Raw genomic sequence first — 16,422 nt, forward strand, 5'->3', positions numbered from 1 at the left:
CGGAGGTGCCCGGGAGACCAGCGGCGATGGGAAGCGGCCCCAGCCCGCCCTGCAGACGCTCGGAAGGCCGCGCCGAGGGGCAGGGCATCAGAGGCGGCATGGCCGGGGCGCGCGGGGCTGTCCGCGGACGCCCTCCGCCCGCTGCTTCGGACCCAGGCCCCCCAGCTCCCTACCCATGGGAAGGAGGCTGGGCGCCAAGCTCCGGGGGGAGACAAGTTGCAAAATGCGGCCCCGGGATTATGCGAGTCCTCGGTTCTGCTCGGTCTGGTGCGTCCTGGCGAGACGATTCCGCATCCTGCACACCCTGTGGGATTCTAAAATCCGGCGCCAGTCTCCCCCGCCGCCCACCAGCGAGGAGCGGTCTGCCGTCGACTCTGAAAGGCGGGGACCGGTGACATCTGGACACGCAGTTCCCCGCGGTGCAGACCCGGCTCCCGGGCGGGCGGGGGACGCGGAGGCGCACGGTCAGCCGAGCCCCGGGCCGCCGGTCGGCGTCCTCCTGGAAGAGCGCAGAGAGACAGGCGGGAGTGAGGCCGGCGCGCGGGGATCGAGGGGATCGGGGTCCCGGTGGATCGAGGTCGTGCCGGGCTCCACGAGGAGGACGGGCTGGGAGCTGGGAGCGCGGCGGACTCTGCGGCACCGGAGGGCCCGCGGGAGGGGCTCCGAGCGCAGGGCCCCCGCCGCCGGGAGCCCGCCCCGCCGCGCTCCTCCGCGCCACCGCGGGGCTCACACCCGAAGCGAATGCACCCCAAACTGCAGCTCCGGCGGAATGAAAACCCCCGGAGCCCGAGGAGCTACTGCAGCTGGCGAGTGCGTCTCCCCAAACAGAGCATCCACCAGGCTGCCCCTGAACAGGTTGCTCCGCAGCCACCTGGGGGAGCGGGGAGGGGGGCGCTGCGTCCCGGGGACCGCAGTGCCGCGCGCGCTCGCGCCGGAGGAATTCGCACTCAGACGTGCAGAGCAGCCGCCGGGGTCTGTCCACCAGCCGAGCCGGCCTGGGAGTCCGGTCACGAGCAAAGCCGGATGGGTCCCCAGGGCTGAACGCGACCTAGGTCAGTCCAGGATCCCTTTCCAATCCGCAGGGTCAGCGGCACCGGGGAACAAGAGCCGAGACTCGAGCCACACCCAGGGGGGCTGCTGGGGTGCAGCGGGGAGAGGTGGGGGGATAGGGGTGAAGAGGCTTCGCAAGAGGCATGAAAACCAAGCCCGCACACCAGCGGACAGAGGACGTCCTGGACATTCTGGGGGCGGGGCGGGGTCAGGGTAGGAACCCCAGGTTCCCACAGCCGCCAGCCCACCGCGGGCATCAGGCAGGGGTGCGGGGAGGGGGGACCCATCTCGGCTTCTAAGGATTCTGGGATCGGGCGCTGAGGCGGGACCCCAGGCAAAGGCCACTGTGAAATCCCAAGTTGAAGAGCTCACAGGTGGTAATAAAAACAAGCAGCAGCAGAAACCCTTCCCCCCATGCACACCTCGGGGTCCTCAATGCGGGGTTTCCAACACACTTAGGAACTAGGAGGTGACTTCCCGGTGTCCATGCGGAAAGTGGGGCGGGTGGGGATACAGGTGTCAGAGCGGGTGGGAGATGCTGGAGGCGCGCGGGAAAGCGGGAGATCCGCTCCCGCTGAGGCCAGGCCGAGGTTCCATTGCCTTCACCCTCCCGGCCCCGCCGGACGCCCGCGCCCCTCTCCCCCCTTCCTCCCTCCTCCCTCCCTCCTTCCTTCCTCCCTCCTCTCTCCCTCCTACCTCCCTCCCTCCTCGCTCACCTGGAGCCCCGGCCGAGCCGCCTTGGCGCAACCGCGATCGGACGGGGTTTCTGTCCGGGAGCAGTCCTGCCGCCTCCTCTCTCGGGGAGGAGGGACCGGCTCTTCCAGGAACCAGTTCCCTGTCCTTCTGCCCCCGCTGCCTCACCCCTCCACCGCTGATGTCTTTCAGCGCCCAACTCGCTGTCCTTTACCTGGGGACTTTATTAAAATAAAGAGTGAAAATAGCAAAGAAAAAAAACCACAGCCGCTCGATAGCAGCACATTCACCCTTTTACTATTCAGCTTCCAGAAGCCAGCCAAAGAGCTGGCCAGGAACTTTGCGGATCTCGCTGACGTAACAAGGCAGTAGCCCCAGCGAGGAGCGATCTCCTGCGGTTCCCGGTTCCCCGGGCCTCTGCAGCCCAGGCACATGCGCACAGCCGTGTTTTTTTAAATCTTGCCTCATGTGGCGTGGATTCTCGCTTTTTGGGTGATGAGGACACAATGCAATATACAGATGATGCATGATAACATTGTACACTGGGAACGTATATGATTTGATTGACACTTGTGTTGAGGTCTGCTAAAATCAGGAAGAAGCATGTAGTTATGCCAAATAGGCAAGCAAATTATATTCTCTGAAGATGTTTTAAGATGCAAGTAAAATCAGAAAAAATTAAATAAACCTGTAATAAAATTGTAATCCCAGGAAGATAAAGTGAGCATATCTATAGATTTTAAAAAACAGTATAGTCTGGCGGGGTGGCTCAGAGATTGAGCATGGAGCCATGAACCCTGAACCCGGTTGGATTCCCAGTCAGGGCACACGCCTGGGCTCTGGGCTCTATCCTCAGTAGGCGGTATGTTTCTATCTCTCTCCCCCTCGCCCTTCCTCTCTGAAATCAATAAAAACATATTTAAAAATAAAAAATGAAAGCAGTATAGTTTCACTGTAGTTTATTACATAGGTTAGTGTTTTTGAAGTGCCACATACGTAATAATTTCCAGTTTTCATAAGAAAATAAATCCTTTAAAGGAGAGTTACTTCCCTTTAATTCTCTTGGATTTATTAATAGTTGGAGCATAAAAAGCTGGCATCACCAGACTTGTTTACTTTTTTTCTGGTAAATTCCATGTTCTGCTTACCTTACAACTGTGAATGAAGCTATAGAAGTTTTGTAACTATGGAAAAATGCTAACGTTTTCTGCATTCTGATTCCCACCTCCTATGTCATCTTTCATTTTCATCTATTCAGATAAGACACTATTTTCAAAAGATTTACTATGTTCCTTTAAACCTTAAAACTAATAGACAACTTTGTTATGCACTTGCATTCTTTCCCTTGAACATAAGTTTATTAATATGATTACCTTTTCTAAGGGAAATATTTGGAAGGCTCCCTCTTTTTTAGCCATTTATCGTACTTCAAAATGTCATGGGAGGATCAGGGGGCTCTGCTTCACTGAAGACCTAATATTTAGATTGAATATTATTTTATTTCTTTAATGCTATTTTAAAACATATACACAAATAGCTAGGTCATCCATAAACTGAATTTTGTATTGTGCAGGAAGTACACTGGGTGAGGAAGTTCACTCTCATTACCACATCACGTGCTGTCTCTCTGGGATTCAGTCCCCTCTGTTGGAGAAGGCTGGGCTGTAATGCTGTGTGACGCTTACATTTTTTTCATCAAATGTGCATATAATATCGTTCAGAAATCTCACCCATCAGAGGGCTATATTATGGTTTCATTTCATATTCATTAGCCTTCTACCATGAATTTGCGTGCCCTATTAATATCTGTTCCATAGCACATAAGGGAAATAGTGTTATTGACAAGAAAAGCGACTGTAAATTGCTCAGCTCTGCAAGGTCAGTATGTACAAAAGTCTCTGGAACTCCCAGTCCCCATCCGCAATGAACTAGTATGCTCACAAATCCTCTCCTGCTGTGGCAACTAACTAGCTAGTGCCAAGACTGGGAGGAGTGGCTCCTTAATTCTAGCCTAAATGCTAGCAAGCAAGCCTTTTAAGTTAGCTCTCAGCCTATAAACATCAATCTTTGAGAAATTAAGTCAAAAGTAACAATTTTCCCCTCAATAATCATAGACCCACAAACAGGAAACTATCCATTTATTGGGGATTAGTTGAGTAAAAAAATAAAAATAAATAGTAATAGTTGAGTAAAAAAATAAAAATAAATAGTACACAAAAATCACATTTGAAATAAAGTAAGGAGGCCAGGAAGGGGGGGGGGGGGGCTCTTATGTCCTACCATCATTGCCAAGCACAACAGGGAGAACTCTTTTTATTTATTTTATTTTATTGTTTGTTTAAATTTATTTTATTTTTTTAAATTTCTTTATTGATTAAGGTATCACATATTTGTCCTCAACCCCTCATTCCAATCCCCCACCCCTCCCCACTCATGCCCCCATTCCCCTATTGTCCTTGACCACTGGTTAGGCTCATATGTATGCACATAAGTCCTTTTGTTGATCTCTCCCTTTTATCCCCACCCTTCCTTTGAGGTCCAACAGTCTGACCCATGGCTCCTTATCTCTGGGTCTGTTCTTGTTCATCAGTCTATGTTGTTTACCATTTCCCCCAGATGAGTGAGATCATGTCCTACTGGAAATATAAGAATAAAAAATGAGATAAGCAATAATGGTTATGCTGAAAGGCATATGAATCAGTCAGTAGTGAGTTTCTTTCTGGCCCAACAGTTCTTTTGAGACCCAATTTCAATGTCAAACAGTTCCTTATGTGTACATATCAGCAATGATATTTCAGTTCTGGATGGTGAGCAAATGGTGGTAATACAGGTCCAACCCTCTCTGGTTTGGTCCTGGGCAACCTGCAGTGATACACAGCTGCTGTCTGCTAATATGGCAAGGTGTTGGCAGCGTCTTCCATCTCTGGACTGGTTCTCTTCTGTCTTCATGGTTGGAGTAGTCCTGTCTTTTTTTTGTTAAACCTCAACCGAGGATATTTTTCCCATTGATTTTTAAAGGGAGTGGAAGAGAGGTGAGAGACAGAGAGAGAAACATCGATGTGAGTGGGACACAATGATTGGTTGCCTCCCACATGTGCCCCAACCAGGGCCAGGGATCAAAACTGCAACCAAAGTACATGCCCTTGATGGGACTAGAACCTGAGACCTTCATCCCACAGGCCTACACTCTATCCACTGAGCCAAATTGGCTAGGGCAGGGAGAACCTTTTGTAATAGCCCTCCCAACTTCTCCTTCTCCCCATAAAAGTTTCCTTTCTTTTGTTATAGTAGATTTTCATATGGCCTGCCATGGTTGCATGTTCTGGAATGCAATTCATTGTTGTTCCAGAATTAACCCATTTGCTGGAGAAATATCTGGCTGACTTTTTGTTTGTCAACAGTTGACATGGATGTTCCAGAAGATATTGAGTTAGACCCAGGGGGAGGTGGAGTAAAGAAAGAGTTGGCTGTAGAATCTTAAAGATGCTCACTCTGATATCCTATAAGACTAGGGCAAAACTCAGCTTCTCTGAACCTTGGTTTCATAATTTTTTTTTAATATATATTTTTTTTATTGATTTTTCACAGAGAGGAAGAGAGAGGGATAGAGAGTTAGAAACATCGATGAGAGAGAATCATCGATCAGCTGCCTCTTGCACAGCCCCCACTGGGGGACGTGCCCGCAACCAAGGTACATGCCCTTGCCCGGAATCAAACCCGGGACCTTTCAGTCTGCAGGCCGACGCTCTATCCACTGAGCCAAACCGGTCCCGGCTGGTTTCATAATTTTTAAAGGGAGACAATAAAACCCCCCAGAATGGTTATTAGGACTGTGTGAGATTATATTATGTGAAGCTTATTAAAACTCTTGTTATAAATATTAGCCATTTCCCTTTCTGCTCATTAACACACTTCTAATCCAGAGTGGTTCAAATTCCACACCTGACATAAGCACAATGTATTCAGCTGGAGAAATATGCAAAATGACCTGAGATTAAGTTTGGAGTGGGTGAGCTGGTCCTGGCCACTACCTCCTCTCCTTTCCTCCCTACTCCCCCTTGTCCCACATCTTGAAGGGCAGCTGCCTTTTGACCTTTGGCCTGCAGGTGCACATACTATGATGTGATCTTCCCTAAGAAGGAGGGGTGAGACACAGAGAGAGAAACATTGATGAACCCAGGAAAAAAGTCTAAAGGTACTGAAAGGGGTTTTGTTGTTGTTTTCAGTTCAACAAATTTTATTTCTTTTGAGAAAGGAATGGATTTTGAGGAGGAAAAACAGAGGGCAGAAAGAGATGGGATAGAAAGTAAATACAAATGTAAGCTGTTTTGCTAATTGTTTTTACAATCTCAACAAATGAGTACAGAGAATGCCCTGTAGAAAAACCTGTATAATAAAAGGCTAATATGCAAATTGTCCCATCAATCAGTAGTTCTACCGGGAGTTCAACTGGGAGTTAGACCAGGGTGCACGGCCAGCTGGCCAACTGCCGAAGGCCCCTCCCTCTGACTGGCCATGGTCCTGATTGCCCTCCTCCATCCCAATTGGGCGATTGGGGATGGGCTGGCTGACCAACGACCCATGGCCCCTCCCCCCAGCTGGCCCTGCATGATTAGGAAGGGCTAGGCAGACCCTATTCTTGCACAAATTTGTGCACCAGGCCTCTAGTAACACAATAAAGGTTCAAGAACAAGGTGTTCTTTTAGGCAAGGCTGAAGATTTCAGTCTCAGGTGTTTGGAACTTAGGCTGCAATACTTATCTTTGGATGGGTCACTGGGTTTGTGGTATAGTCCATGCCTTTAACCAGATTTGAACAGAAGAATGGCCTCTTGGTCCAGGTAGAAGTAGATGAAGTGTTTGGTTTCATGTGTCACATAACTACTCAAATTTCTCCCCACGATGCAGTGCCAGGTGTGATTGTACTTGTCGAACTCCGTAATATGGGCCACGTTTTATATGTATGTTATATTTCCCCCACTCCTGAGTAGCACATTCCATGGAGCCCTGTTGCATATCTGTATAGCGGCTTTGTTGTTGTTTTGTTAATCCTCACTCAAGGATATTTTTCCCTTTGATTTTTTTGAGAAAGTGGAAGGGAGGGGAGAGACAGAGAGAGGCATATCGATTGTTTGCCTCAGCCTGTGCCCCAACTCTACTGAGTTAGAACCTACAACCAAGGTATGTGCCTCGACTGGAATTGTACCTGGGACCTTTTAGTCCAAGAGCCAATGCTCTATGCACTGAGCAATTTAGATTGCCAGATGAAAGTGAGGAAGGCAAACCAGCAATACAGTAGAGTGGTGTGAGTGTGAGTGTGAATGTGTGTGTGTGTGTGTGTGTGTGTGTGTGTGTGTGTGTATCAGTTTATTTGGAGAAGAAAGGCTTGTAATATTAATAATCATACACTCAATGCCTTCAATTGGCAAGACTGTGATTAGTGAGAAAGTCAGCAAGTGTAGGAGGCTTTGAGGAAAAAAATACTCGGAATCAGTTAATTATTATCTTGGAAGACAACACACAATGGAATCAGGAGCTATTTCTGGGACTTATAATGACAGAGTAGAGGGCTTAATGTTACTATCCACCAAAAGACTTGGCTTTTCAACAAATTCTCTTGGGCTTAAAAAGTTAAAGTGGGAGAAAAATGAAAACAGGGCTCAGGATGATATTGATGCAGTCTCATCACACTTCTCCAAACAGCCGCTGTGTTCTAATTCTTTTTCAGGAAACTGCTCAGTGCACAGACGCTGCTGAAGGAAGCTTTGGATGAGATCATTCTGTCTTCAGCATTATTCTTCCTGCTCATTCTTATCTCTCTGAGAAAATAACCAAATCTCATGAGTTGTGGCATTCCATCCTTACAATGTATATTATGGTGGGAATGTGGGTTCAAGTCATCCTATAACTGGGTCAGATAAATTATTCCTTTAAAACAATAAAACTTTGCTTCTTGCTTGCAAATATCAGTTGAGGCATAGCAATCAAATTCTCTCTATACCTTTGTCAAAGATTATCTTTGACACCTGAATCAATATCTATACCAAATGTAGAAATTGTTTTTTGTTTGTTTGAGTTTTACTTTTTTAAAAACTTACCTTTATTCTTGAAAGCACTGCTCTGCAAATTGTTGCATGCTAGCCAAGATTTGCTGCTCTGTTGACTAATAAGTTTGCCGACCACTGCTTGAAAGTATTATAGATGTCCCCTACTCACCCATCCCAATAGAGCCCCACCACCCGACTCTTCCCCTCTCTCCAGGCATTCAGCTTATTATTGTCTGGGTTATGCATATATGTGTGTGTGTGTGTGTATATATATATATATATATATATATATATATATATATATATATATATAATTTTTTTGTTGTTGTTGTTAATATCTTCCTGCGCCTGCCACCCCATATCCTCTGAAATACGTTAGTTTGTTGCATGCTTCACTGTCTCTGGATCTGTTTTGTTTGTCAGTTTATTTTGTTACTTAGATTCCACATATAAGTGAGATCATGTGATACTTGTCTTTCTCTGACTGGCTTATTTCACTTAGCATGATACTCTCCAGGTCCCTCCATGCTGTCACAAAGGGTAAGAGATTCTTCTGTTTTACAGCCACACTGTATTCCATGGTGTAAATGTACCACAGGTTGTTGTTTTTAATCTATTCATCTACTAATGGGCAATTGGACTGTTTCCAGATCTTAGCTATGAACATGGAGATGCATATATTCTTTCTGATTTGTATTTCAGGCTCCTTAAGATATATTCCTAAAACTGAGAACACTGGGTAAATGGCAGTTCCATTTTTTATTTTTTGAGGACACTCCACAATGTTTTCCACAGTGGCTGAATCAGTCTGCCTTTCCACCAGCAGTGAACTAGGTTACCTTTTTCTTCACAGCCTCACCAGCACTTGCTTGTTAACTTATTGATGATAGCCATTCTGGCAGGTGTAAGGAGGTACTTCATTATCATTTTAATTTGTATCTCTCTGATGATTAGTGACTGAGCATTTTTTCATGCCTTCTATATGTTCTCTTTGGAAAAGTGTATATTCAGGTCTTCTGCCCATTTTTTTTAATGGGATTGTTTCTCTTCTTTCACTGAGTTGTAATGAGTACTTTATATATTTTGGAAATTAACCACTCCTCAGGTGTATCATTGGCAAATATGTTCTCCCATACAGTAAGCTCTGTTTTGATCCTGGTTTTCTTTGCTGTGCAGAAGTGTTTTAGTTTCATGTGCTCCGATTTGTTTATTTTTTCTTTGTTTCTCTTGCCTTGGGTGATGTATCTGTGGTCATTCCGCTACATGAGATGTCTGATATTTTGCTACCTACATTTTTTTTCTATTACTTTTATAGTTTCACAGGTTAAACTTAAGTCTTTTTATCCGTTTTGAGTTTATTCTTGTGTATGGTATAAGTTGGTGGTCTAATTTGACTGTTTTGCATGTACATGTCCAATTTTTCCAACTCCATTCATTGAAGATACTGTCTTGACTCCATTGTATGTTCTTGCCTCCTTTGTCAAATATTAATTGAACATAATGGCTTGGGTAGATTTTTGGGTTCTCTGTTCTGTTCCATTGATTTATATGCCTATTCTTGTGCAAGTAACAAGCTGTTTGATTACAGTGGCTTTGTAGTATAATTTGATATCTGGTATTGTGATTCCCTCAATGTTCTTCTTTCTCAAGATTGCTGTAACTACTATATGTGGAGTATTATTTTGGTTCCATATAAATTTTTGGAGTTTTTGTTCCAGATCTGTGAAATATGCTGTCGGTATTTCAATGGGAATTGTATTGAATTATAGATTGCTTTGGATAGTTTGGACATTTTAATGATGTTAATTCTACCAATCCATGCATACAGTATATTCTTTTCTTGTTTATGTATTTTTCTGTTTCTTTTTTCAATGTCTTATAGTTTTCTGAGTACAGGTCTTTTACCTCCTTGGTTAAGTTTATTCCTAAGTATTTTAATTTTTTGTTGCAATGGTAAATGCAAGTGTTTCTTTACTTTCTCTTTCTGAGAGATCATTATTGGTGTATAAAAATACCATCATTTTCTGGGTATTAATTTTGTATCCTGCTACATTGCCAAATTTATTTATTAAATATAGTAGTTTTTTGGTGAAGTTCTTAGGGATTTCTATGTACAATATCATGTCATCTGCAAATAATAACGGTTTTACTTTCTCCTTTCCAACTTGGATATCTTGTTTTTTCTTCTTGTCTGATCACTGTAGCTAGCACTTCCAGTATTATCCTATATAATAAAAGGGTAATATGCAAATTGACCCTAACAGAGGACCGCTTGACCAGTCACTATGAGGTGCACTGACCACCTCTCGGTCCTTTTCTTCGGCCAGCAGGCTCCGATCACCCAATGGCAAATGGGAAACCGGAGGTGGGTGGCAGGGGATGTGAGTGACACAAGGCCAAGGCCCCCACCCCACCAGTTGCCCCACATAGTGGGGGCAGGGCCGGCAAGAGGGCAGGAATGGCCGACCTCTCAGACCTATCGCCTGGCTGTCAGGCTGCAGTCACCCGATGGCAAATGGGGAACCGGGGGTGGGTGGCAGTGCGGGGGAGTGCCATCTGTGGACAGCCATGGAAGATGGCCCTGATCGCAGGCCAAGCCTACGGACCATATCCATGCCTGAATTTTGTGCGCTAGGCCTCTAGTGTTGAATAAGAGTGGTGAAAGTGGACATCACTGTCTTGTTCCTGATCTTAAAGGAAATACTTGTAGTTTTTGGCCATTGAGTATGATGTTAGCTGTGGGTTTGTCATATATGGCCATTAATTGTGTTGAAGTATGTTCCCTTTATTCCCACTTTATGGAGAGTTTTTATCAAGTATGGGTGTTGGATTTTATTTAATGCCTTTTCTGCATCTATTGATATGATTATGTGATTTTTGTCTTTCAGTTTGTGTGATATATCACATTTATTGATTTGTGAATATTGTACCAACCTTGCATCCTCACTTAGTCAGGAAGAGTTAAATTATCAACAGAAAAATAAAAATTTGGGGGGTAGAGGGGATTGGCATGCTGAGAATCCTGAATATCTATTTGATATTTTCAGTGACAAATTAGTTTTCAAATATGAGAAAGCAAGTAAATTTCTAATGAAGCAAACTAAATACCAAATAGACCAGTGTATAGGGTTTAATCCCCTTTAGCCTTCTTTCTATGCTTCTCCTCAAAACAGGAAATCTTAATTTTAAAATGTACTTGCTATCAAACTCAAGTTCAAGGCAAAGAACCTTAGCCTTCTTTTCCAACTAGATTTACATTTCCAAGTTCCCACATATAGAAATTATGTAACTACCATCTATGACAGAAAAAGCAAAAATGTATAATAAATTTACAATGGGAGCATTTGGGAAATCAAAATGACTGTTAATATTGATTAACTTTCTTAGGGATATACTCAGTTTGTTACTTCCTGTATTGGTCAAGGTCTAAGTAAGGAAAAGATTGCACAACAAAAAGGATTTAACAAAGAATTATTAATGAAAGCTCTATTAGTGGTGCTTGGACATTTGGTTCTCCATATGGAAAAAGTAAAACAAAATTAGAGCTCCATCTCACTCAAAATTAAATAAAGTTAAAATAAAGATCTAATATAAAAATAAAAATTTAAACAAATAAAAAGAAATATGTGATAACATATTTTCATACTGGGATTCAAGAAATGGGTTTTTTAAAACACAAAAATAGAATTTTTGAGAACAATTTAGCTACATCAACATTCAATACTTTCAGTATGACAAAAGGGATCAGAAAATAAGGTTACATTATAACTTTAATTGGGAGCAAATATTATAAAATGTATAATAGACCAAGATTACTTTCCAGAGTATGTATGTTCTGTTGATTTCTAACCTCCACTGTTTATAAGAAGTCAATCAAATTTATATAATTGTTTCATTGTAGATAATATATAATTTTTTCTCTTGCTGATTTTAAGATTCACTCTTTTTGGATTTTAGCAGTTTGATTATGATGTGTCTAGGTATGGCTTTGTTTGTATTTATCCTTCTGAATCTCTTGGATCTGTAAATTTACAGTTGTCACTACTTTTGGGAAAATTTCTTCAAAGATATTTTCCTGATTCATTCTCTTTCTCTTCCTTTCTAGGATTCCAATTGCATGTAGGTTAGACCACTTCATTTTGTGTTGTTTCACTAATCTCCAAGGTTACATTTATTTTCTTCAATCCTTTCCTGTATGTTAACTGACTCTTCTTTATTGCCATCTCCAGTATGTTCTTAGACCATACAAAAATTTCTAATTTGTAAGTGTATTTTTTTTCATTTCTAGAATCTCATTTGTATATTTTGTGTAGTCTTAAGTTCTTGAAGATTTTTTACCTATTCATCCACGGTGACTATATTTTCCTTTAAGTACTTGAATATATTTACTATAGTTGTCTTAAATCTTTTCTGCTTATTTCAATACTTGGGTCATTATTCACTGTTCCATTTTTCCTTTGAATACAGGTCACATTTTCATATTTCTTCATATGCCTGGTGATTTTTATTATATGCTGTACACATTTCTAAAGACTTTTCTGAAAAGTGTTGAATCTTGTTGTTTTTTGTTGTTAATCCTCACCTGAGGATATTTTTACCATTGATTTTTAGACAGAGTGGAAGGAAGGGGAGAGACAGACAGAAAGAAACAGACAGACAAAGAGACAGACAAAGAAAGAATCTTTGTGGGAGAGACACATTGATTGGTTGCCTCCCCCACATGCCCAGGCCAGAACCAAGGATCAAGCCTGCAACTCAGGTTCATGCCCTTTACTGGAATTGAACTCATGACCCTCCAACTTTGGGCGGATGCTCTAACTTAGGGGTGTCGAACTCAATCAGAGAAGGGGCCAAAATCTAAAATCCAGCCTAAATCGCGGGCCGAATGGTTTACTGAACAGTCATAAACTGTCATTGTTATGTGAAACTCAGCGGAGTGCAGTGATGACAGCGCGGTGCGGGCCACATTGCAAGGCCTGGCGGGACGGATTTGGCCCGCGGGCCTTGTGTTTGACACACGTGCTCTAACTACTGAGCAAAACTGGTTAGGGCAGGAGTTGAATTTCGTTCCAGCAGATAATTACCATAAGCTGTTTCTCCTGTGGCGCGTGGCAGCTGAAATTTCCGCTCAGGTATTTTAGGTTCCATCTTAATAGTTTTCAGAGTTCCCTGGAATCTCCCCTGTGTACAAGAATTCAGCATTCAGTCAAGAGGTTGAGCAGGTTTTATATGCAGATTTCTATGCTCATGCTCTTTGTAGCTACCTCCTTTTGGTGATTTCCCCATGTAATTTTTCAATTGCTCTGTCAGCTTTGAATTCTGTTCTCTGACATCTCCAACAAGTAAAGTTGGAGAATTCTGTCTTCCTATATCAAGGACTAGGACTAGGAAGTGCCCGAGGCAAACAGCAAAGATATACAATTTCACCTGGTACGCTTTTCATCTTTCAAAGATGAACTTTTCAACAGTTTCAGTCCTTTAATTGTCTCTATATACCTTCAAATAGAGTATATATGTACCGTCAGTCCTCATATTTACAGATTCATCTACTTGTTAAAATTTATTTATAGCCCTTAAATGATGAATATTCATTATGATTTTGCAGTCATTCACTAACTTGCACAGACAAAAAATTGAGTTGTTCTATGCACACTCTCAGTTGAGGTCTGCCCTCTTGTCTCAGCTCTCATAGAGTAAATATGTGGTCTATATAATGTCACAACTTTCATATATTTGTGCTTTCTGTTGATTTTATGATTTAAAATGTCCCCAAAGCAGTGTTAAAGTGCTGTCTAGTGCTTCTAAACTCAAAAAAACTGTGACGTGGCTTATAGAGAACAAACATGTGCTAGATAAATTTTTGTAAGTCATGAATACTGTTGACGAGGAGTTTGACATTAGTGAATATTAATAGTGGTATATAATAAATAAGATGATTTTACACAGAAATACACATACAACAAGGTTATGCATTGAGCAGTTGATGAAAATGTTGTGATCAGATGATTTCAGAGATCTAACCCCATTTTTTCCTGTAGGAGTAATAGTTCAATATTTGCAAACTCAGTGTCTGCAATGACTTCTTAGAACATAACTATCATGAATGAGAATAAACTATTTGTCACACACACAGACACATACACGGTGTGTAACACACACACACACACACACACACACACACACACACACACACACACGTAATCCAGGATTTGTAATTGTTATGTTCAGAAGGATTGCTATGAGAAAAATACCAGAAGCTAGAAATCCCATTTGAATGTTTAATGAGCTTGTCAGTTTTCAACAAAAACCTTTTCAGAATTTTAATTGTAATTGCAAAGTTAATATGTAGAAATTAACATCTGTATGATAGTCCTATTAGCTACAACAATATATTTTAATATATTTCTCCTTTTACTCATAATATATTCTCTATAATATTTAAACAATTTTATAAGCATCTTGCATGAATTTGGTTAAATTTATTTTTAGATACCCTATAGTTTTTATTCCTGTTATATATGGTGTCTTTCTCCTATTAAATTTTGAAAATTTCTTTTGTTGACATACACAAATGGTATTTATTTGTATACTGATGGTATTTGCTGAATTTCGTTTACTTCTGTTTCTTTTTTAGAAGTTAATACTGATTTCTAAATTTGTGGATTACCTTGGATAATTCACAAAGACAACATCTATATTCAATGACAGTTCTATGTCTTTCTTTCAAATACTGATACCTCTTATTTCCTGTTCTTTTTGTATTATTTTTTTTTTTTAGCTCCATTATACTGGTAGATTTTAGGGATGATAGGCATTTTTGCCCTAACCTTCATATTAATGTTTCTAGGTTGCCAATATTTACTATGATTTTTGTATTTACTTGGTAATAACATTAGTTAAATGGGTTTCTATATATTTCCAGTTTTTTAACAGGATTTTTTATTCTTATAATATCTTAAAATGATTATTAATATGATAAATGGTAAGAATTGATTTTTTCATATTAAATACTTTTTCCAGTCTTGCTATAAACACTACTTGGTCTTAATATAATATCCTTTTACATATTTTTTGTTTTAGTTTTTGCATTTATTTAAATTATTTTTTTCTAGTGCTATTGTAACCAGACAACCAAAGGTCCAAACCACCTGTCACTACTTGAGCCAATGAAGCAGCGACAGGTTTGAATTATATCTGAGTGTTTATCCCAATAATGCCAGCAATGTGGGAGAGCAGCAGGTCATCCACTGCTCTGCCTCTCCCCATAAACCAGATGTCTATATTGAAGGTCAAAGATTACATGGGAAAGTAGGAATTACAGCATGGGAAAATAGACACGGAATAATCATTACAGGTTACAAGTTGTGCGGATTGGGGAGCGGGTGTCAGGTGTCACAGAGGGCCGGGACCTCCCGGTGCTCTGGGACCGGATTACAGGCAATGGGGGCTAAGAGTTGTAAGGGTGGGTGTCCCAGGGACTAGGCTGTTTCAACCACTTGTAAATCCTTCCATAATGATAGGCTGTTCTCAGGACAGGAGGATGAACTGCATTCCACTGTTAGCTCTCATGCTCCAGGGAAATACAATTCCCAGCAGGTTAGAGTGTCCTTTCTCTAATCAGAGCAAAATCATCACACTTAACAGAGCATGATTAACATTTCTTATAATTGTAACTGGTCCCCAATATTCTATTTCTGCCCCTTACAATATTTACTAGTAAGATTGGACTATTATTTTATTTTCTTATATGGCTTTGTTCTGCTCTAAAATTATAATTGTACTAGCTGGGGGAAATGATGTCTAGTTCTCTTTCTGTTCCCTGGGTGGGACAGTTTAAATAAGTGAATGTCTTTTATTTTAAAGTTGTATAAACTCAAGTGTAAAATATTTGACTTAATGTCATTTTAGAAGGGAAAGTATTATCTATCAATTCTATTTCTTTGATTGCTTATAGTCCACTCTAGTATTTTAACCTATTTTTATATTTAATAGCATATAAATTTTCATGATATTGTCTTATAACTTTAAAAATATTTACTCTATCTGAAACTAGTTTGGCTCAGTGGATAGAGCATCTGCTTGTGGACTGAAGGGTCCAGGGTTCGATTCCAGTCAGGTTCCGAGTGCGTTCACAGTGTGGGGGGTATGCAGGAGGCAGCTGATAGATGTTTCTCTCTCATCAGTGTTTCTGGCTCTCTATCCCTCTCCCTTCCTCTCTGTAGAAAATCAATAAAATATATATTTTTAAAAATATTTAGTCTATAGCTATTTATGCCTTTTTATCTTAACATTATTTAACAGAATTGATGGCAATTACTTAGCAATTAAATTGATGTTTGATGGACTGAGATATCTCCAAGAAAAGTAATAGAAAGGAGGAGGAGGAGATTTGTGAGGTGACTGGTAAGTGTGGTAAGTGTGGGTTGGATATATGTTGAATTTGAGGTTGTTAGTGTGCTATGTGGCCAGATACAGAGTCATATACGGAATGTTGGTGAGGAAAGCACTGGGAATTAGTTCATGTGAACCAGGTTATATATTCCTTAAATAGGGATTTAACAGGAAACAAGACAAAATGCCTTCTCTCATGGAACTTACACTTGAAAGGGAATAGGTACATCAGACAACTATTTA

This window comes from Pipistrellus kuhlii, unplaced genomic scaffold (genome assembly GCF_014108245.1).
Source record: "Pipistrellus kuhlii isolate mPipKuh1 unplaced genomic scaffold, mPipKuh1.p scaffold_m20_p_21, whole genome shotgun sequence".
Classification (NCBI taxonomy): Eukaryota; Metazoa; Chordata; class Mammalia; order Chiroptera; family Vespertilionidae; genus Pipistrellus; species Pipistrellus kuhlii.